The sequence below is a fragment of the Lynx rufus genome, unplaced genomic scaffold (genome assembly GCF_022079265.1).
Source record: "Lynx rufus isolate CCGP_SWC_20201006 ecotype Redwood Valley unplaced genomic scaffold, mLynRuf1.p SCAF_10, whole genome shotgun sequence".
NCBI lineage: Eukaryota > Metazoa > Chordata > Mammalia > Carnivora > Felidae > Lynx > Lynx rufus.
Genome location: NW_025814824.1, coordinates 67,846,923 through 67,869,517, shown reverse-complemented (window position 1 = coordinate 67,869,517; position 22,595 = coordinate 67,846,923).

Genomic DNA, 22,595 nt, shown 5'->3' with positions numbered 1-22,595 from the left:
CCAGACAGCAAATACTTCAGGTCTTGGAAGATCACTGGTCTCTGTAGCAACTACTCAACTCTGCTGATTTAGCACTAGAAGCAGCCCTTACCGGTTCATAAACAAATGAGCTTAGCTATATTCCAATAAGCTTTATTTACAAAAAAAACAGGAGACAGGCCAGATTTGTCCTGTAGGCCTTAGTTAGCGGGTCCCTGGTATTTTGGAACCGGTTGCAGAGTTGGAATGGACATCGGGTAAGGAAGATGGATGTGAAGCGGAGGACAGCAGAAACGCACTGGAGTCCAAGAGACGACCTGGAACCTGTGTCCATCTTTTACCGCCTTCAAGGCTCCACCTTCAATGATGTGTGAGTCCAGAAGGAGAATGGATGCCTCTCCTCATGGAGCTAACCCTGTATGTGACCCAGGAATCGGACAAATTGAAACAGGACCCAGCGGGGCCTGGAGTTGCTGCTGGTTTGGCTGCTGCCCCATGGCTAGGTCAACAGATAAAGTGACAACAGGCATGATCTGCAATCGTTTCCTGGTGCTCCTGTGATGACCTTTGGGGTATAAAGTGGATATGGATTCTGTGTCAGTTCAACCATCCAAAACTCATGCGAAAGGCCTCTTATGACCCACACGAACTTGGAACAATGTAGGGAAGGAAATTCTGAAACCTGTCATTCCCATTTTGCTAAGTGATTCAAGTCCACACAGATGAGAGTGTTTCAGAGGGGAGGTTACACTGGAACTAGGCTTAAAGCATGGGTGACGATTTTCCAGGTGGAGGGCCTCCTTAGGATCCTCAGACAGCATGCTTTGTGAGTGATCTGTTTTCAAGTGCTTCCAAAACAGCTCAAAAGGAAAAAGAAACAGCTCGTTCTTTTGCCTGCCAAACATTTGAAGAATTTTATTTTCCTAATTTGTCACTAATTAACTATTTCCATTTGCATCCTAATGTGAGCAGGGTGGTGAGTGCTGTGACAGACGCGGCTCAAATCTCCCCATGCAGGCTGAGAGTCACTCTGCCTGTCCAGCCCCAGCAGGCATACTTGCCTATGGGACAACATGGCTGATCTGTCCATGCAGCCAGCCCTGGACGTCCAATGAGCATAGTCCCATTTAGGAATATTTTAGCAGATAACGCCCATAAAATTGTATTCTGAGTCACAGCACTGGACGTTTCCCCTTTTTTTAGTAACTTGTTCTTTCTTCCCGTGTTTTGTCTTGATTAATGCTGTCAGAATTTACTAAATGTTCTGGCACCAAAAGTTATATGTAATGCCTTATTCTTTCCAGTTCCTTCATTGTATTGATAATACCTCCACACTACCTCTTGCAAACACCCATTAGTCCATCCTCCACCCATATGTCCATCCTTCCATTCATCTTTTGCATTTAGTTGTCCATCTGTCCATCCCTCTCTTGCTTTTTTTCTTTCTTTTCTTTTTTTTCTTTTTTTTTTTTTTGGCTACTACCCCAGTTCAGTCTGTTATCATCTCATGCTTAAATGATTACAAGATCCAGTAAGTTGATTTTCCTGAAAGGCCTACTGAATGAATAGGAATTAGAGTAATATAGGCTTTGATTTGAATTGTGTCTCTGTCCTTAACTATCTGTACAACCTTATGTTACGTTATGTAATTATGTTAAGCACATAAATGAAACTCTCTAAGTCTGCTGAGAAACTAATAATCCATATCTCAGCATTGTTGTGAGCATTAATTGAAATAAGGTGTATAAGGCAGGTAGTTCGATGTCTGGCACATAAGAGATACTCAATAAATGTTATTTTATCTTCATCTTCCTTGTTTCTCTTACCCTATCTACTTTAATATCTTCTTCATAAATACATGCAATTGTTACATCATCCTGGTCTTTGCTGAAGCCATTCTTCTTTCTAAAATTGTATCCATCACAATTTCTAATTTACCATTAGGAATTCACTCTCTAACTCTGGGTCTTTGATCATGGAAACTCTTCTCCCTGAATTAGCCATATTCTTAGTTTTCTTTGTAAGGAATTTGTCTGATTTCTTGGATCTACCCATTCCCCAGGTAAAATGCTATTTCTTTCCGTAACCCCTGTGGAATCCCCTCAACTTAAACTTTTACTCTCTGTGCATTATTATGATTTTATTGCAGGAAAGCCTAAGCGGAACTGCATTTTTGAGCAAAGTCTGTTAAGTGTTGATAACTGTGTCATATACTCTTCACCAGAACCTCATGAAGTAATTATCACTCTCCACTGTTCAGCAGAACATTGCCAACATTGCTTGGCTAGAAAGGACCAGGGCAAAAAGTTGAACCCAGGTCCACCTGATTTCCTTTCTATTTCACACTACCTTGGCTTCCATCCTCTACACTAAAATAGTAATAATTACATTCTGAAATTTATGAAAGATTACAAAAATGAAAAACCATGAATGGCTCCATTAATGAATTCTATTAAAGGATAAGGATAGTATAATTATTCTTATATCACTTTAATTTTTTTTAACGTCTATTCATTTTGAGATAGAGAGAGAGTGCAAGCGGGGGAGGGGCAGAGAGAGAGGGGGAGATACAGAATCCAAAGCAGGCTCCAGGCTCTGAGCTGTCAGCACAGAGCCCGACGTGGGGCTTGAACCCATGAACTGTGAGGTCACGACCTGAGCCAAAGTTGGATGCTTAACTGAATGAGCCACCCAGGTGCCCCTTTCTTATACCACTTTAAATGTCCTGGTGCAAAAATTTAAACCTATCAGAAGGCATGTGGCAAATGTCCAATTAAATGACATTCAATGCACAAATAGAACTTTCACTACAGTCCTTATTCTTGGGAGATTTTATCCCAATTTCAAATGCAATAAGTGACCATAAATCCTTTAACCATCATATTTTCAGGGTATGGTCAATTTCAGCTTTATTCCTTTTTAGTAAGGAAGTCTGCAACAAAGAGGAAATCATTATTACTATTATTATTATTATTATTATTGGTAGTAGTAGCAGTAGTAGTATTTGGTTAAGATCTTATCACAATAAAAGACTCTTCATACACAGCCCTGGGCTATTGTGTGAAAATTCTTGGACCAGCCAGCCCACTATCCATGGTATTTAGTAACCCCGTAAAAGTTAAATTTGTTTTATTTATAGGTTAGAAGAGCCTTTACCCACGAGGAGTACTGAATAAATAGACTTTTGCTATTTCTCTCCAAAGAGGTTGGGAAGGAACCACTCATGAGGAAAGCCTGGAGGGTACAAATTGTCAGAATGAAGTATGGTCCTTTGTTCAGAATCAGAAGAGTTAACCACTCAAATCATAAAATACCAGCTGAAGCTCACTTCACCAAGCAGAGGGGAGCAACATGCAAAGAAGAGAAACAGGACAACACTGAAAATACTCGAGATATAATCTCTCCAGATTAAATCAAGACGAGTCCACTTGGGATCCTAGAGGTCATGCTTTTGACGAAAAGATCTAGGAAGCATGCTTCAAGGTAGCACAGAAGAGAGTCAGAGCTTTTTGTCTTCTTTTTTTAATTTAATAAAACAGAATGAGATTGAGCGATGCAGAATAAGCTGCCTATCTGGTAAGTGTTTATGTCTGGTTATTTGCACTTGAGTGAAAGAAGAGCAACTCTAAGTTATTAAATTGGGGGGAGGGTGCCAAGATCCACAAAACATCATTAAATAATCATATTATGAATTAAAAAATATTGTATTTTAAGTCTGTTATTTCTTTGGAGAGAAATGAAATGGTTATACGTCTGTGCTGTCCTCACAAAAAGGAGCATACTGCTGAGTCACCATGAGCTTTGAGATCTTTTCCAAGAGAAAGAATGGGTTTTTGTTGCTCAGTCCAGATGAACTTGCCTGGTGCCCCTTCTGATTAATGGCATTTATTCCCCCAGAGAGCTGCCTGAGGCTGAAGGAAGAGATACGACATTGAGACAGAGCTAACCTAACTGGCTCTCATGGGGATTGATCGCATGCCTGACCTTCCACTACAGTGTTCTAAGCATTTGAGATAACTGGGTGTGCCTCCCCTACAAGTAAGTCCCAGTCATTCCATAAAAGGGAATATGGGATGCTCAAATATCAGGTTTCAAGCACTGTACCTTTAAGACAAGTCAAGGTTTACCCTCAATGCTGGGTGTGGGACCTTCTAAAGAAAAGACCTGTATGGTCATAAACTATTTATGCAGGTTATCAAGTTTCTAGAACTACCTACTTTCTGGTTTCCTTCCTTGTCTCATTACCACCTGTCTCATCTCCTTGACAACTCTGATCTCAGGTCTACCTTTGATTTATTTTTATTATATTTATGCCCTCATCCTGGTCATATCTAGTCTTGTTGACTTGATACCTGACCTTGACTTAACCTGACTCCACTTTCCCTGCTTGTTCTAGAGGTGGGTGTTGGTGTCTGACCCATTTGTCAGGGCCTGTTCTTGATTCCATCCCCTGCCCCCTTTTTGGCTTTGTTCTTACTGTGAAAACATCAATAACTCCAAGAGGTCTCACTCCATGACACAAAGCCAGAGGCAGGACCCACGAATAAAGTCTGAAGGGTTGCAAGCCTGAGGGAATGTGCCCCACCATCCTTGGCACCTAAGCCACAGAGGGTTAGTGAATACATCCCAGAGAACTCTTAACTAAAGAAGGAGCTGCACCCATTTCAGACTGTACCCCAACTGTATCTTTGTCTTGAGAAAAGCCAACTATGTCACTGTGCATCACCCAATGTGATGCAATCGAATATCAAGTACTTTGGAGTTAGGCAGACTTAGGTTTGAATCCTGATTCTACTCCTTGTTAGCTGTGTCCTCTTAATCAAGCTTCTTAACTTCTCTGAGCCTCAGTTTCTTCATCTATAAAATGGGGCTAAATATTCTTACTGTATATTGTCATTGTGAGAATGAAAAGACATAGTAGAATAAGTAGGATTTATTATTGGTTAATATTATAATTATGAATATATTATTATTATTACCATAATAATTAGGCCCTAATACCTAAATTCTGGCAAGAATAGAGAAAATTTCAAATATTCAGGCAGCTCATTTCTTGAGAGATGGGCCACAGGTTTCTTCATGCACTAGGGCTGGTTGATCAGTGTTGTAAGTCACCAGTTGGCTTCCTGCCTGAACTTTTAATCTTGTCCCCATCTAGATTTAAAGAGGGTGAGAAAGCAGAGACATCAATCGTTTCCTTGTCAAGGACAACAGCCCCTTCCTTCTTCCTTAGTTCTCTTCTGGGGCCCCATCCACCCAGTGCCAAGGGATGGGGACTGCTGCTGAATACAAATCACCACGTGGTGGAGGAGCCTTTGTGCCTCCATGGGAGGCCGGAGTAATTTCACTGTCTCTATGTTAGGCTGTGATGAGTCCAATCCAGCCCTCCCACCCCTCCTGGGGTTAAGAGCCCCACCGTGTTCCACAGTTGCCCTGGAAAGTGATGTAACCATGAAGATGGCAGTTACCCAAGGTACTGGGACACAGACTTTATTGATTTGTTCTTCTAATGCATTAGGAGGAAACAGGAAACCTCAGGAAGGTCACAAACAACAATTGTGCATTGACTGGCATAGACATTTACTTCATTCAGGAAAGCACAACTCAAGTGGCCTTGCTATCAGAGAGGAAAGGAGACCATAGATGCATGACTCAAAAATAAAGACAATAAGCATGGGCTGGATCAGAAGGAATCAGAAAGGACTGAAGCACCTAATGCTCAAGCTCAAACTGGAGGGAGAGTCTTTGTTCAGTTACTGCCAAGGCCAGATGTTCAATCAATGTTGCTAAACAAGCGGATGAAGGAATAAACCAGGCAAGGGTGATCCCCTCAGGTCTTTGCTCTTTTGATTCTCTAGGCAGCACTGTAGCATTCTGCCATTTGATTCTACGGTTATATGTCCTTCTTTCCATCTCACATTGGTGATCTTTAAAGCTGAGTGTGTGAGAGAGCTCTCTATGCATTTTCACTGTTCTCAGCTTTCTGGCCTTTGTGATCCTCTTTGGAATCATTGACCATTGAAAAAACACAGCACAACTAGCCTTCCTGTACCCTCTTTCCTTCCAGACCTGTGCTCTGAATGTTTGGAGTCTGCCTCCCATAAGTCTAGGCTGCCTTTGTCTTCCCTGAGGATTTTAAGAGATGAAATCTTCCTATGAGGGTTCTGGTTATTTCAACATTAGCAATCAATTCTTGTTTTCTTGTGAGCAATTGTTCCGGAATGTCAGCTCCCCATGTTATTCTGATACCTTCTAAGAAATGAAACCTACAAAATCAAGCCTTTACAAATGTTGGGTCTTTAATCATTTCAGGAGATTCTGGATAGGATGCTAAGGTCTCTTCTAATTCCACACATCTATAATGAGAGCCAAGTCATCAGTTCAGGACTCTGTGGAATATTTCCATTTTTCTAGAAATGTTTCTGTATTGCTTAGCTGAAAAATTATACAGCACCAAGGAGAGATGGGCCTTTAAACTGTACTTTTTATTCAAGATTTTTGAGTCACTGTATGGACACTTAGTCTCTAATCCTGGTGTAAGCAGCCATATGAAGCACCATCTTTGTAGCAGGAGAAGCAACATAGGAGTGATGTCTCCAACAAAAGATATAACACTAGAGTTTACTCATAAGCAATGTGGAGATTGAGTAAGGACAGCCCAACGCTTCTGTGGAGATCAGATTCAAGCACAGGACTTTGTTTGGCCCAGGTCTGCCAGTCACTCTCCCTGGAATTTAGGCACAAGACATAAATTTTGTGGCCACAGTTGCCTCATATTTAAAAGGGATTACTAATAAACTAATTTAGGGTTACTCTGAAGATTAAAGGAGACAGTGGATTATAAATAGCCTAGCACATAGTAAGTATTCAATAAAACTGTGTTGTTGTTTTTTTCCCTGAGGGTCCACACAACGTCTAGTCATTGGAATGTAGTTTGAGTCTAGGATAAAACAGCTAACATTTGCTAACCATTAACTATATGCCAGGCAATGTGCTAAGCAATTGGAAAGTAATGTTTTATTTATCTGGGTATAATACTATATTCATATTTATCTAGATATTTAGCCAGATATAATATAGATATTATATTCACTTTTCAGATAAGGGAAGTGAGGGTCAGAGGGATTAAATAACTTTCCTTACATTATACAGCTAATCACTGATAAAGCCAAGATTCTCATTTTTCTTACTCCAGAGCCCATTCTCTCAACCACTATGTTGTAAGGACATTTTAGAATGAGAAATCAGTGGTATGACTTTAATAAGTAAAAAAAAAAAAAAAAAAACAACAACACAAAAAAACAAGAGTGAACTGGAGAGTCCCTGGGGAAATAGGGGCTGGAGAATGGAGGTGGAAATGCACTAAAATAATAGATTCCAGTATTGATCTAGTGAGCAGGGCTGAGGAGAACGAGATTAGTAGGATTTGTAAGGTTGTTATTAGTATTTGCCAAAGATGTTTGCCATCTCCCATGTTCTTCTTGGGAATGTTGCCTTTTGAATATCTCTCTGAAAAACAAGGTCATAAAAAGCATCCTTCTTTCTTCCTTCCCCTCAAAATATTTATGCAATCTTTTATTTATTTATTTATTTATTTATTTATTTATTTATTTATTTTTGAAAGAGAGAGAGAGAGACAGACTGTGAATGGGGGAGGGGTAGAGTGAGAGGGAGACACAGAATCCAAAGCAGGCTCCAGGCTCCAGGCTATCAGCAGAGAGCCTGATGCAGGGCTTGAACGCACGAACTGTGAGATCATGACCTGAGCTGAAGTTGGAAGCTCAACTGACTGAGCCACCTAGGCGCCCCTATTTATTCAATCTTTTTAGCACTGAGCAGCATGCTAGGCACCAAGAGTAGACAGATGTGGAACATGGGGCAAGATAATACACTTGATATGTTTGATTTACAGATGCAACAGGTTGAGTCTGGAGGGAAAAAATGGGACAAGATCTGAAGGAGTGCTGAGTCTACACTGAGGAGCCTTGACTTCGGTGACATCCTTACATATGAAGTTGTTTAGGAAGAGAATGCTGTTAAATGCTGTGATTTCTAAAACCCACCTTGGACCAGAGATGATGCTAACGTTTGTCACTCGGTGACATCAAGAGGTTCATAGATATGATGAGATGAATACTTTAAGCTTGCAGGTGAAAGTTGTGTCTTATGTGAATATGAGTTTTTCTTTTTTTTTAATATTTGTTTTTGAGAGAGAAAGAGAGAGAGAGAGAAAGAATGTGAGCGGGGGAGGGGCAGAGAGAGTGGGAGACACAGAATCCCAAGTAGGCTCCAGGCTCTGAGCTGTCAGCACAGAGCCGATGCGGGTTTCAAACTCACAAACCGTGAGATCATGACCTGAGCCGAAGTCGGACGCTCAACCGACTAAGCCACCCAGGTGCCCCTGAGTTTGTTTTCTGAAGGTAGCATCCAGCCATCCAGCTTTATTCTCAAAGGGTTAGTGACACAAACTGATTAAGATCAAATGCCATTACAGGTGTCTCAGAAGGAAGAAAAAGTAGAGGAAAATACGTGAAGGCTGGCGAAGAATACAGTCAAGAGTTGAGGATGAGCTGAAGTAGTGACCATGGTGATGATGCTGGCAGGTGCAAAAGCTACTTAGGAGCCAGGATTGATAACTGGAAGTGACAATCAACCAGATATGGAAGGTGAGAGAGACGAAAGATGAAGCTTCAGTGCCTCTTGGCTTTCTAGCCTAGGGTTAATTCTCCAAGAGAGGAAATACAGGAGAGCCTCTAAGTTTGGTAGGGGGGGTAGGCTGTTAAATTTAGTATTGTTATTGGTACTCATTACTCCTTGGATTGTAATTATGGTATTGGTATTTTCTCTATGAGGCTTAAAACATATCCCAGGAAGGATAATTTCACTCACTGACATACTGAGCAAATAAGGGAAAACACGGTGATTTGAAATGTGTACTTCAAACACAAGAAAGATTGTTTTCAGTAAAGCCTGTATATATACCTAAAATTGAGAGGCATGACTCCACCTCCCATTTCCAGTCCTCCTACCTCTCCATAGTCTCAGAGACAAAGGTGGTAATTCAAGATGACTTAGGGTATGTTGATACAATGCCAGATGTTTAGACAAATTATTAAGAAGTGGCATAATCCAGACCTCTTCCAAAGTGGGTATGGGAGCAACCGAGCTGTTGCCTGAATTTTTCCTTTTTATAAAGCTGTTTGGCACTGTGCAGATATAGTTAAAGTCCTATAAATGCCTTGGCTATAGAAAGGGCAAAACCTCATAAAGAAGATTTTGAGCAAAGAGTGTGTGCCAGTATTCTAACTCTTGGGGAATATTAACTATTTAACAGCATTTTTTTTATGGTATCAAGCCTATGAGGTAGATATTATTATCTTTGGTTCACAGATGAGGAAAATGGGAGTGAGAAACAAACAAAAACCTGCCTGTGTTTGTTCAAGTAGGAAGTGGCAGAACTCTTCTAACCCCGTTCCCTACATTATCTGACCACCTCTGGACCTCTCATCAGTTGATGCCCTTCTTTTTCAGTGCTCCATCCTCTTTATGCCTTCCTTTCACTCTGCCCTCAGCTTAGACTCCAAATGCACAGTTATCATTATCCTCTTGCAAACCCTCACTTTCCTAGCCTCTCAGTTCTTCCATCTTTCTCAACCAGCAAAGCTCAATCCTTGAAGCCAGCCCTGTCCACTTCATACCTATCCCACAGTCACTGATGGGGGGCTAGACAAAAAACACTCAACCATGCTCACTTGTCTTGCCTCAAGTTTGTGACCACAGACCTCAAGTGGGCCCTCTCCCCTGCCTGGGAATCTGGCCACTTTGTCTAGTTGATTGCCTCTTTTGTAATTCAAGACATCCATGGTCAAATGGCTTCTCATTTTTCAAATGTCCTACCCTGTTCCCTTCTCCTTACTTTCCAATGAAGACTTTGCCTCTTGTTTGACTGAAGAAATAGTCACGATCTGATGGTAAACTGACAAACACACCCATTCTCATGACCAAATTTACCAACCTGTCTGCATCTTACTTACAGACTCAGCCTTCTTCCTATTTACATATTTATTCATAAGAATCGTTCACGCATTTACTAGGACCAACATCTCCACTTACGTGTTGGAGTTTATCCCCTTTTCTAGGACTTTGTTCCTGCAGTTGTCTTCTCTCTGTCCTCATGATCATTATCCCCCTCTCTGGTGATCATTGCCATCAGCAGACAAGCATACTTTACTATCTCCCATCTTAAGAAAACAAAACTTGCCCTCGATCCACATTCCCTTCTAGCTCTTACCTTATGTTTTTCCTTTCTTTTAAAGCAAACTCCTAAAAAGAATTGTCCATCTCTAATTACTCTTTCCACTTTCTTACCCTGAATTCTCTTTTTAACCTGTGCTAATCAGGCTTAGGCTCCCAATCCTTCAAAAACAATTTTTAAAACCATACTCGTCAATGTCACCAAAAACGACAGGTTGTCAAATCCAATGATGAATTCTCAGTACTGCTTTTAAACTCTTAGGAGCTCTGACAAAGTTGTTTACTTTTTCCTTCTTCAAACACTTTGTTCTCTTGGCTTCTGGAATAGTGTGTTCTGGATTTTATTCTTCACTGGTCACCCATTATTAGTATTTTTTTTTTTTTTTTGGCTTCTCCATCCCTGCCATAATTCAAAGATTCAGGTGGTTCTCTGTTGTTTCCTCTTCTCCAGATGCGTGTACTTTCAGGTGACCTCACACAATCTGATAACTCCCAAATGTTGATCTCTTCTCCTAACCTCTTCCACGAGTTATGAAATACCAAGCTACCTATTGAATATTTAGAGTGTCTGTTACGTATATTATACTTACTATGGCCAAAATAGAACTCTTGGTTCTCTCTCTCCCCCTTAAAATACTCTGATTCTTTTCAGTCTTTTTCAAAACCTAGAAATTCTTCTTGATTTCTCTTTTCCCTTCATTTCCTACACCCAACTCATCAGCAAATTTTGCCTGCTTTCCCTTAATTTCATCACTTCCCTCCATGGCTACCAACACTTCTAGTCTAGGTTACTATTTTCTCTTGCCTGGACTATAAAAGCCTACAAATTGATCTCATTGCTTCTACTCTTCCTTCTACCCAGTCCTGTTCTCTATGCGGCAGCCAGTGTTCTTTTTACAAAGAATTATGTTCTGTCCTCCTAAAACTACTTCAATTACTTCCCATTTTACTGAGAATAAAAATTCAGACTGCTTAATGGCCTACCAGGTGTTACCTGATCTAGCCACAGTTTACCGTTCTCACCTTATTTTCTACCACTTTTCCACTGATCAACATGGCTTTCCTTTAATACAGCAAACTCATCCCTGCCCCAGAGCCTTTGCACTACTTAATCCATCTATCCAGAATGCTCTCAGCCCAGATATTTATAGAACTCCTGTCATCAAAAAGTACAGAGCATCTTAAAAAGCATAGAACATCAGAATTTGAAGTCTTAGGGATCTTCAAAACCCATCCTTGCATCTTACAGCTTTTTTATAAAAGGCCAGACAGGTTGAGACTTGCTCGAATCTACAGTTAGTGACCAAGCTGAGACCTCCATCTCTCTTGACCAATTCTCTCTCTTTTATTAAAAAAAATTTTTTTAACATTTATTTATTATTGAGAGACAGAGAGACACAGAGTGTGAGCAGAGGAGGGGCAGAGAGAGAGGGAGACACAGAATCCAAAGCAGGTTCCAGGTTCTGAGTTGTCAGCACAGAGCCTGGCGTGGGGCTCGAACCCACAAACCATGAGATCATGACCTGAGTTGAAGTTAGATACTTAACCGGCTGAGCCACCCAGGAGCCCCCAATTCTCTCTTTTAAATTCTGTTAGATGAGCTAATTACTCTGTGTATGGTATTCTTACTTAACTACGGTTGGTTTTAAACTACAACACAATCTGTCCGTCAGAATTACTTGCTTCTGTATCCTTTGGACATGTTTTTTCCTGAGGCAGTGGGCTCCAGGGGGGTAGGCAGGGGAGAGAAAAAAGGATGGGGGTGCAAGGGTAGAGATATTTTAATTCCATAGAAGTATTTGGCTTTTTTTTTTCCTGTGAGATCAAAGTGCCCCGCCTTGGTGTTAATTCAGTTCTCTTGCTATCCTTCTGAAGCAATTTATGGAGACCAATGCACAGAGGAGAAAACTGAGTGTGCGATTTTCTAAACTATACAATTGGCTGCTTCATTCCTCTGCTTAAAATTTTTCTGTGGCCTCCTTTGCCCTCAAGATAAATTTCCAGTCTCTGTCAACAGGTTCCCAGCCCCTTACAGCCTTTGGTTCGTCGTTATCTTCATCTCCTCCCACTTCCTTTCCTATGGCCACTAACCTACTGTCCCCACTCACAGTGCTTTAGCCACACAGGTGTCAGGCTCATTGTTTTTCTCCTCTCAGGCCACAGCCCATGCCATTCCTGCTCTGTGCCCTTATATATCTGTCCTGTATAACAAGAAGCAGGTGTTACCTCTTCTGTGCATCCTGGGAGGCCTTTCTTAGGCAATGTCATTTGCTTTCCTAGGATCTTGAACATCTTGAGTGTGTCCCCATTAGAGAGCTTGTCAGACTATGAAGGGGTTTTGTTTGTTTCTGCAGTTCTCAGTACCTTGTGAGCTCTTGAACTCTTATTCTTTTTGGTCTCCATGGAGCCTAGTTCAGGACCAGGCATGATAATAACTGAGAATGTGCTGGATGAATGAGTGAGTGGGTGAATGTGACCAGCAGTCTGGCAGGGAGTGAGAACAGCCTCCCCAAAGAATATTTTAATGGATTCTCATCTACCGTCACCTTGACCACGCCTCTTTCAATCCCACTTACAAGTCACAGACTTTACAATAATCTTTCCCCAGGGCTAAAGAGACCAATTACTCTTGCAAGGCTCCTTCTGGCAGGCACTGCCCCTGGCTCTAAAGGGCCTCTTGAGCCATCTCTGTGGTCCCAAACGTGAAGAGAGCGTGAACGTGCTATGGGATTTTACGTTTGTTTATTTATTGCAGCACACTCATTCCTAGTGGAACGCAAGAGGATTTCTAGGTGGACTGTGCATTTTTAAAATAGATATAAATTTATTTACATATGATCTAGGAAGAGTCCCTTTTCCATTTATGATAACATATTATGTTGTTCAAAAAATAACTTATTTAGTGGAGCACCTGGGTGGCTCAGTGGGTTAAGAATCTGAGTCTTGATATCAGCTCAGGTCATGATCTCACAATTTATGAGCTTGAGCTCCGACTCGGGCTCTGCGCTGACAGTGCGGAGCCTGCTTGGGATTCTCTCTCTCCCTCTCTGCCCCTTCCCCTGTGCATGCGCATGCCTCTCTCTTTCTCTCAAAATAAATAAACATTAAAAAGAGCTTATTTAGGTTTAAAAAGTGAACCAATTTAAAGAGAAATATTAAATTTACATAACACATATGTATGGCAAAAACAGTGAGGTAGTACCCGAATGATTAATAATTGGGAAATACTGATGCCATTCATGTAAGCATTCACTCATGTATTCATTCATCAAATGGTTATGGCACATCATGGGCCAGGCCCTATGCTGTGTAAGGAGTAGACAGATGATGAGTAGTTTCTGCCTTGGTCCCTGTCCTTTATATTCTAGATACCTGCCCCCTGAGCACTCTGCACATTCCTCTACTGGATGCTGCCAACAATTTGTTAATGTCCCCGCTGATGTGGGGTGACCAGACCGGGTGGGAATGGAAAAAATAAAATATATACACATATACCTGTAAATTTGCATATATGTGTATCTACATGTGGGAGAACATGTGAGTGTGGGCTGGGCTTACTGTTTCAAAGAATAGTAAAGACTATATGGCTTTTCTCTTGGGTTCATTCTCTCTCTCTCTATTGGATGCCATGTTGTGAGCCACCTGAAGGAGAGGTCCATGTGACAAGGAATCGATGCCCCTAGCCAACAGCCAAGGAGGACCTGAACCTGACAAGAGCTGTATGAATGAGCTTGGAAATGGATCCCCCTAACATGATCCTTACGATGATTGCAGCTTCAGCAGCACCTTGACTGTAGCATTTTGGGAGATCTTGAGGCAAAGATATCTAGCTAAGCTGAACCTAGATTCCTGACCTACAGAAACCATCAGATAATGAATGTCTTAAACTGCTAATTTTGGGGGCATTCTGTTATGCGGCAATAGATGACTAATAGAGAACTCTAAATTTGGCAATCACTAAGGTGGGTCTTGAAAAGTAACATGTTCCCTACTCTATATAGTAAGAATTACCATGGGCTCAGATCTTGATATGTCCACAATAATATCCTCTGCATATGCAAATTCTTGGGGACCAGGGTCATACCTTATCCTGAGCCCCAAATTTCTTTCCAGTTTCCTAGTGGATATCGCCAAAAGGATGTTCCACTGTCACCTCCCACATAACAACTCTGAAATCTTCCCTAGTCCTGTTCTTCTACTGTTCCCTATTTTACGTTCAAGCCCTGAAATTTCGAATCATCAGTGATTCCGCCCCCATCACTCACTATATCTTACTCTAGAATCCCCCCAAGTGCTGTCCAAGTTCACTACTGTAGTGATGTCCAAGTTAACTACTGCCCAAGTGCACTACTAAGATCTCACATCTGATTAGGGCAATACCTTCTATCTCCTTGCTTGTCCTCAGACTTCCTCTGTGCTGCAATTGATAAAATGCCTTGCCTTTCTATCACTGAACATTTATTTTTTATCTTTTTAAAGTTTACTCATTTATTTTGAGACAGAAAGCAAGCAGGGGAGGTGGAGAGAGAGACAGGGAGAGAGAATCCCAAGCAGACTCTGTGCTGCTAACACAGAGCTCCACACAGGGCTCAAACCCACAAACCGTGAGACCATGACCTGAGCTGAAATCAAGAGTTGGACTCTTTTTTTTTTTTTTTCAACGTTTATTTATTTTTGGGACAGAGAGAGACACAGCATGAACGGGGGAGGGGCAGAGAGAGAGGGAGACACAGAATCGGAAACAGGCTCCAGGCTCTGAGCCATCAGCCCAGAGCCTGACGCGGGGCTCGAACTCACGGACCGCGAGATCGTGACCTGGCTGAAGTCGGACGCTTAACCGACTGCGCCACCCAGGCGCCCCAAGAGTTGGACTCTTACCTGACTGAGCCACCCAGGCGCCCCATATCACTGAACATTAAATATATAATGTGGAGGAGAGCATGTGAAACTAAAACTATCCCTTATCCCATCACCATAAAATCTGATTTAATTTTTATACACCCTTCTAGTGTCTGTCCCTGTACAAAAATGCATTTCACTTGACGGTAATAATAATCTCTACACAATCTTTGTTTTACTTTGAGTACTTCATTAAATAATGAGTATTTCTCCAATTTGCTATATTATCTTAGAAATTATCACTTTTACTGGTGCATACTACTCCATGGAGGGGATACAATCTATGATACTTAACTATTTCTCTATTGGATATTAGAGTTGTTTCTAATATTTGTGGTTATAAGTAACACTGGATTAATCTTCCCAGGTAAAATTGTTTGCTCTCCTTAATTAATTCACTATACTAAATTTGTAGGAAGAGAATTCCTTGGTCAACTATTATGAAGACTTTCTGGTACAGGTTAGAGGTTCCAAATTTTCTAGAAGGTTGATCCTCAGTGACAAGAGTATAAAACAACATCATTTTATTTAAAAAAAATTTTTTTTAAATATGTAACACAGTTTTTGAAAGCCCTTAATTTTTTCCCTAAAGCTTTCTCCTTCTCCTTTTCTTACTCTTTCATGTGTTCCTCCTCCTCTTCTACGCCCTTCTTTTTTTTTTCTTCCTCTTCCTTCCAATATCAAGCTTTGCACACTGAAGTAGCATTAGTAAAAAAAGTCAAGAGTAAAGCCTTTGGCGTCAGGTTGCCTGGGCTCACGGCTCAGCCCTTATGTACTCAGAGAGCAAGAACATAAACACAGTTCTCTCTCCTGGTTCTCCCAATTCTCTTCCTTGGCAGAAGAGGTCTTTGGTCACCTCTTCTGCGAAATGGGGTAATATTACTACTTCTTTGTGGAGTTGTTACGGTGCTTAAATAAGTCCATATACATACAACAATTAGAACAGTGTTGGCTCATGGTGAGTGCTCAATAACGACCAGCCACTGTGACCAAATTATTTCAGATTATTCCCTCAGAATAGATTCCCAGAGGTGGGAATACTGAGAACACAGGATAAGAGTACCTCTTATTCTCTTCTTTCTATGTATAACTTCCCCCAAATCATTGCACTGATTTTCACTGGATGGAGGTGACATTTTCAAGGACTCTGCCTCACAGAGGGCTGAAGACGAAGGCGGAGAGGATAAATGATTCACCGTGGCCATGATGCTGCCTCAGCACTGGGCAACGAGGCTTGCATCTGAGGAAAATGCAGCCAGACTCACCGATATTATGAAATCGGCTATGCAAGAGTGTCAGGCAACAAGCTGATACTGGAGAGAAGTCGAGGGGAAATATGATTGCCTCAGGATAGGGATTGCCCTTGTCAGGAAAATTCCTAGGAACATGAAGAGAGATGTGCTTAAACAGTTCTGTGAGTCATATCCAGGAATTTGTAGAACAAAAGGGCGATCACACCATGGCCAAGCAGGGCTTCTGACAGAGAGCTTTTATGGAAGGACCAAGGAGGGCCGGAGAACACAGAGCGGACTGAGTCATTACCACCCTGGTGATTCCTGACCCACATTCACAGGCACTGGTTCCCTTTCTTCTTCTTCTAGGAGGGACATTAATAGTTCAGTTCTTTTCAGTAGACAGGTTCTGGGTATCTGAGGGGCTTAAGAATGACTGACAGAGAGGTCTGCAAGGAACTCGATGCATGCTGATAAGACCTGACTTCCCAAAATAACTTACTCACCAGTTCCTTGTTGCCAGTAACTTAGCAGCAGTTGGGGTGTTTTCACGATTGCCTTGAAAGTCAGGGCGCTGGTTGATGCTACTGTTGCTGACAATGATGAAAAGAAGTTGAGGGTGTTGGTCATGATCATAATGAAAGGCAAGAGAAACTCATATTTTCTGAGTACACCAGTGCTGGGGGCTTTTATGTACTTTATTTTACTTTACTCTCACGCCCCACCTCCTGCCCCCCCGCCACCCCCGGAGAGGTGGGCAGAATACTCCCATTGTACAGATGTTCCTCACAGGGGTTAAGTGACTTGCCTCTGGTCATACAGCTGCTAAGTGTCCACCAGGGGCTTACATTCTATTCCTCACTTCAAACCCTGGCCTTTCCCTCTACACGACATGCAGTAGATGAAAATGCCACATGCATGCACCCACACACCGACACCCCCACGCACCCCTTACTTGGGTAAGACCCCCACATAGCCATTCCAAAGGACACTGGACTTTTTTCATAATTATACCACTGACCTTGCTGACTATCCTGGACTCTGTCTCCTGTTGTAACAAAGCCAGTTGAACATTTTATTTCTGCCAGTGCTTTAGAACAGAAACCAGTTCTGGATTTATGATAACAGTCTTGAGATTTGGGGATGAAAACAGCCTGATCACCATGGGTTAGACTACTAGGACAGTCTTCCCCCAATGATCCTAGTGACTTGAATCCCACACGGGGTGGCCTCTAGATTTCTCAGCAGAGCAATTGTTCCCAGTTGATTTCCTTTTCTGAGCAGCCAGAGAGCCCTTTTGGTTTCGCCCGCTGGGAGCAAACCTGAGGCTGCCCGGCTTGTCAGAGTGCCCAGCAAGTTTGTTGACCTGATTAACCTATGATAATTATCTTCTGAAGCTACACGGTGGGCAGAAGGGACCAGACAGTCAGCCCTGTTGGCTCAGCTTTCACAGCTCATTTCCACAGGGCATTCCCCTTTGGGTCTCTGGACATGAGCTAAGTTCATCCCCACATATTTCTTTCCTTTTTCAGCTTGTCCTCTCCCCTGCCCTCTATCATGCACATGCCAGGGTCACCAATTTCCTTGTATAAAGAGATGCAGAGTGGAGAAGGGAAAGAAAGGTGAATCGCTCGTCTCCAGGATAAGCCAAACAGTATAATGCATATTTAATGTGAATGCTTTGCAAAGCCGTAGTCATGTCTCCCAAGAATTGTGGTGTTTTTCAGGCAAATGAGAGAAGCGAATTTCCCAAAACACTCTTCTTCACTAGAAAAAAGAGAATGTCAACTCTTCTCTAAATTGGCAGTCTCAAGGAGTGGTGGGCTCCTGGTTTTTATGGTCACAAACCTGGCTTGAGGCTTGGTCTTGCATTTTCCTTGTCTTCTGACTTTGAGATGATTTTTTAAAACTCCGAGCCTCAGTCTCCTCATATTTCAAGTGGGAATAGTAATACTTGGCCCCAGGGTTGTTATAGGGCCAAAATGAGAAAATGTAGAAAAGGTGCCTGATGCAGAGAAATATCCAGTAACTGGAAGATGTGATGACATTGCATATTGTTACCTGGGGTGTCACAGCTAAGGGAATGCCTAAGAAACACACAGTCATACAAGCTGGGCACCATGAAACACATTGGAGTCGGGTGCCAAGAGGCTCAGCATGGAAGGATTCCTGGAGGGACCCTCTCACAAAGGCTTGCTTCTGCCTCTTTGACTATAAAGGGGAGTGACTGAGTGTTGCGCTCAGGAGATGATGTAGGACGAGGGTGATTTGCTTTAGCCCTAAGAGACTGAGAACAAGCACTTCTTTTCATAAACCACGATGCCCCCCTTGAGCATTATAACTTCATTTTTTGCTTGAAGTAAAGCTCAAAAAGTGGCTATCAAATGATATCCATCCACTTGAAGACCCTGATCCGCCTCCGCAGTAGTGAGGGGAAGGTCACGTCATGTTCTAGGCCAATGTTAGCGAGGTCTGCTTTTCAGTTCCTTCATATTAATTCCCTCTTTTGCTCATGCAAGGGGACCTGAAGTCAAATTGTACAAATCACCTGTTACCTACATTCTTTAAAGGGAAAAAATATGATGCTAAGTAAAATTGGGAAAAACCACTCAACCGAAACCACTTTGAGTTTTCTTTCTTCTTTTTTTCTTTTATAAGAATCTGCTCAGATTTCAGGTAATCATGATCATTATAGACTTTTAAAATATTTGCTTCTTTTATCTAAAATTATGTCATAAGTCTTTTGTACCTTCTCGCAGCCCTCATGGCCATCATCTTCCCTAATGTCAGACACTTCGGTTGTTTTACATTTTTTTTTCCTCATTCAGACTAATGCTGTGAAGAGCATTATCCTCTACAGATACGTTTTATTTTTTTTAAGTGATTTCGGGGGGATAAATTCCTAGTTCAGAATGATCTGTAATTCTTAATACATATTACCAAACGGCTTTCCACAAGACCTGGGCCAATATTATTGCCCCCGCAATATTACACTTATAGAATTGCTGGACTTGAATGTTACTCCCTTCCTTACTCATTTATAATTTGCTAATTCTTTGCCTGACGACTTGTGAACACAGCCATGCTCCTGAGGCTTATTAACTGTTTGCATTTCCTCTCAGATGGTCTGTTTTTACAAGAGTGGAACCTGGATTGGGTATCCTAAGTGTGACTGTGGGGGGGTCAGCCTTAGCTGCCCCGAGGAGCCACATTTCTCATTCTACCTCAGCCCTGGAAATGAGCTCTGCTCTCAGCCCACTTTGCAAGCACTGTGTTGGGCACTTAAGGGAGAAAGAGTATGCAGCGTAGGGGTATGGAGTTTAGCAGGGGAGACCAACAAAGAGCACACAGTATGGGGCAGAGGCATCCCCGCGACCGAGATGGGGAGCCCAGGGAATGCTTCGAGGTATCACTTAGGCTGAAATTGGAAGGAGGAATTAGAGCTCATCAGGCCAGGACAAAGGAAAATGGCACCCCCTCTGCCATTATGGCCAATTCCCCTAGTCTCACTCTCTGTCTCCAGATCCTAACAGTACTTGAGTCGCACTGAGACACTCACACTTTCACGCCCAACGTTTGCTCACACTGTTCCCTGTGTCCAAGCCTCCTCTTCATTCTTATACACTTACTCAAGTCTTATGTATTCTTCAAAGCCCATGTGAGATTCACTTCTTCTAACTTCCCCGTCCCAGTCTGAAGGTGGAGGTGACAACAAAGGAGGATTCCTCTCCCTCCGTGTGAGCTCCCACGGCACTTCGCATATGTGACAGCCGCAGCTTTCATCGCATTTTTTTGCCTCCTCCACTGAACCGTGAACTTGGACTCTGTGTGACTCCTCTCCGCATTGCCTTTGCCGAGCTCAGGGCCTGACTCAGGGGGTGCTGGCTGACTGCTGAGCCACGATAAATTCATTGAAAGATCATCTCTTGAAATTCAATCCCAAAGCACCATTGCTGGAACTCAGTAGCTTCTCAATAAATAAATACATACTGAATACATTTAAATATTCAAGTTCAATTTCAACTAGGTTTCCCTTTAGGAAGTGACTATTTTTTTTTCCTGTGGCTTTTGCAAGGAAGTCCACCTCCTGTCACATGTAGTTTTTCTCTATGGCCTGAGAAACCCGAGCCTTCCTGAAGATCATCCGTGGACTTCACCAGCCCCACCCACCAACAGGCAGGCCAAGGCTTGTCTCCTTAACACAGAGCCCTTTTATCTCCTTGCGAGAAAACCAAACCTACCCTGCTATCTGAGATGAATAACTCCTGCTAAAATAGAACCCACTGAATCTTCCAGCCAAGGAGGAGGCTGGCAGAGATGGGGGAGGTGAGCACATTTTGAAGCATAAAATTTCCCAGGATCAGGGCATTTCATTAGGAGACTTCTAGATGTGTTTTTCTCTCTAAAGACTCCAACGAAAGTCCAGAGAATTTACCAACTACAGTGAAACATTCTTTACCATCAAGAGCTCTGTTGCCCATTAATTGTAAACAAGCATGTGAGTTGGTCTAGCAAATGCCTATTTATTTTTTAGGTTTGCCCCGTTTCACTTTTAATTAAAATCGTTGCATTGATTTGTTTTTAAAATAATAGTGAAGACTCTGATTTTTGTAGGTTGAGAAATAAATTATCACTTGAAGGATTAGAGTGGCTCTTCTTTTGATTTTAATAAAGATTAGAAGAAGAAAAAGAAGCACAAGGGAATGAATGCAGCTCCCCCAACATAATGAGGTAGACAGCTTCTCCTCCCGATCAAACAAAAGAACAAATGTATTAAACAAAGAGTATAGATTTGACAAACCATCTCTGCTCTCGCCAAGGATTTTCGAGGGGATTTGGAAAGTTGTAGCCTGACCGTGTTCTGTTATTTCTGAGTATATTAAAGCCAGTACTCTGTTAGCTTAGGTATTGTTTTTGTGTGTGCTTTGCTTCCTGGCAATAGAGTCTTTCTTTAAGAAAAGCAATTGGGAGATATGCTGGTCCTGGTTAATCTGTTCCCCCTTTCACACACAGACCATTGTCTGAATGTGCTTCCCAAGAGGCACAGGCATTATGTACTGGGCCTCCTCTCCCAAGTCAGCAGCCCGTACAAAGGGAACACACATCTTGGGAAGAGCCCACTGGATTTCCATTTGACACTGGAGCAGTTTTGCTTATGAAAACCTCAATGCAAAATGTGCCACTTCCCGAGGAAAAACAAAAAACAAAGCGAGGAACAAATGTGGTGGTGGTTTGTAAGTGTTCCACCCAGACCCTCCACCCCAAAGAGCCAGAATTTGGGAAGCGCCTGCTATCTTCATGGATGACTTACAGGGCTCTGAGAGCTCAGTAAAAGATTCATCTCTGTGGGGTGCTGAGGGTCGGGCTGCATTTCTGGAATAGGAAGTTCTGGAACTGTCCTCTTGTCTCTGTACCCCTTGTGACATTCCACCCAGATGCAGAGTCAGGTCCAGCTATCTCTACTCCTATCCATCAACTCTGGCAACACTCCCCAAGAGGTTCAACCAGCTTTATGTAAAGTTGTCCTTTTCATATGGATATTTAAAAACTGGTTTCTTGAAGTTATAAATATGGCATCAAACACACACACACACACACATACACACACACACACAACACACACCTGGATAACTCTGGATCTCCCTCTCTTCCTTTCCCTCTCCTCTCCAACTAAATTTCTTAAATGTGCTCTATTCTTGCCATGTCTCCAACTTCAACTCCTGCTACTTCTCAATTTGCTGCATTATGAGTGTTGGCTCCACCTCTACCCAGAATCCCAGCCCGGCTGAGGTCACCAGCAACTGCCATGTTATTAAGGCCTTATTTGTTTATTTACTCATCTTTGTGTTCATAGCATCATGATACATGGGACTTGTTTGACTAAATGAGCTTCTTGCAGAACTATCGCATTGTCACAGCTTCTCTTCTTGAGTTATGAAAACAAAATAACATGTCCTGAGCAAGTAACAGGTGGGAACAGCCATGTACATTTTCTCAGTCATCTTTACTCCCAAAGGTGGTTTGCAGATGAGGCAGTTGAGGCTGGAAGACACTAAATAACTTGCTCTAGACCACACGGCCAGTAAGTAGAGGATAGCACAGTTAGGGGTTGTTTTCAAGGCTATTCTGTTCTTTAGGGTGATTTGGATTATGGTCCAAATATTCCAGGCATTGAGAGAACTTCATCCAAATGAAGACTCACCTGAGATACCCACAAAGGCTCAGGAACAT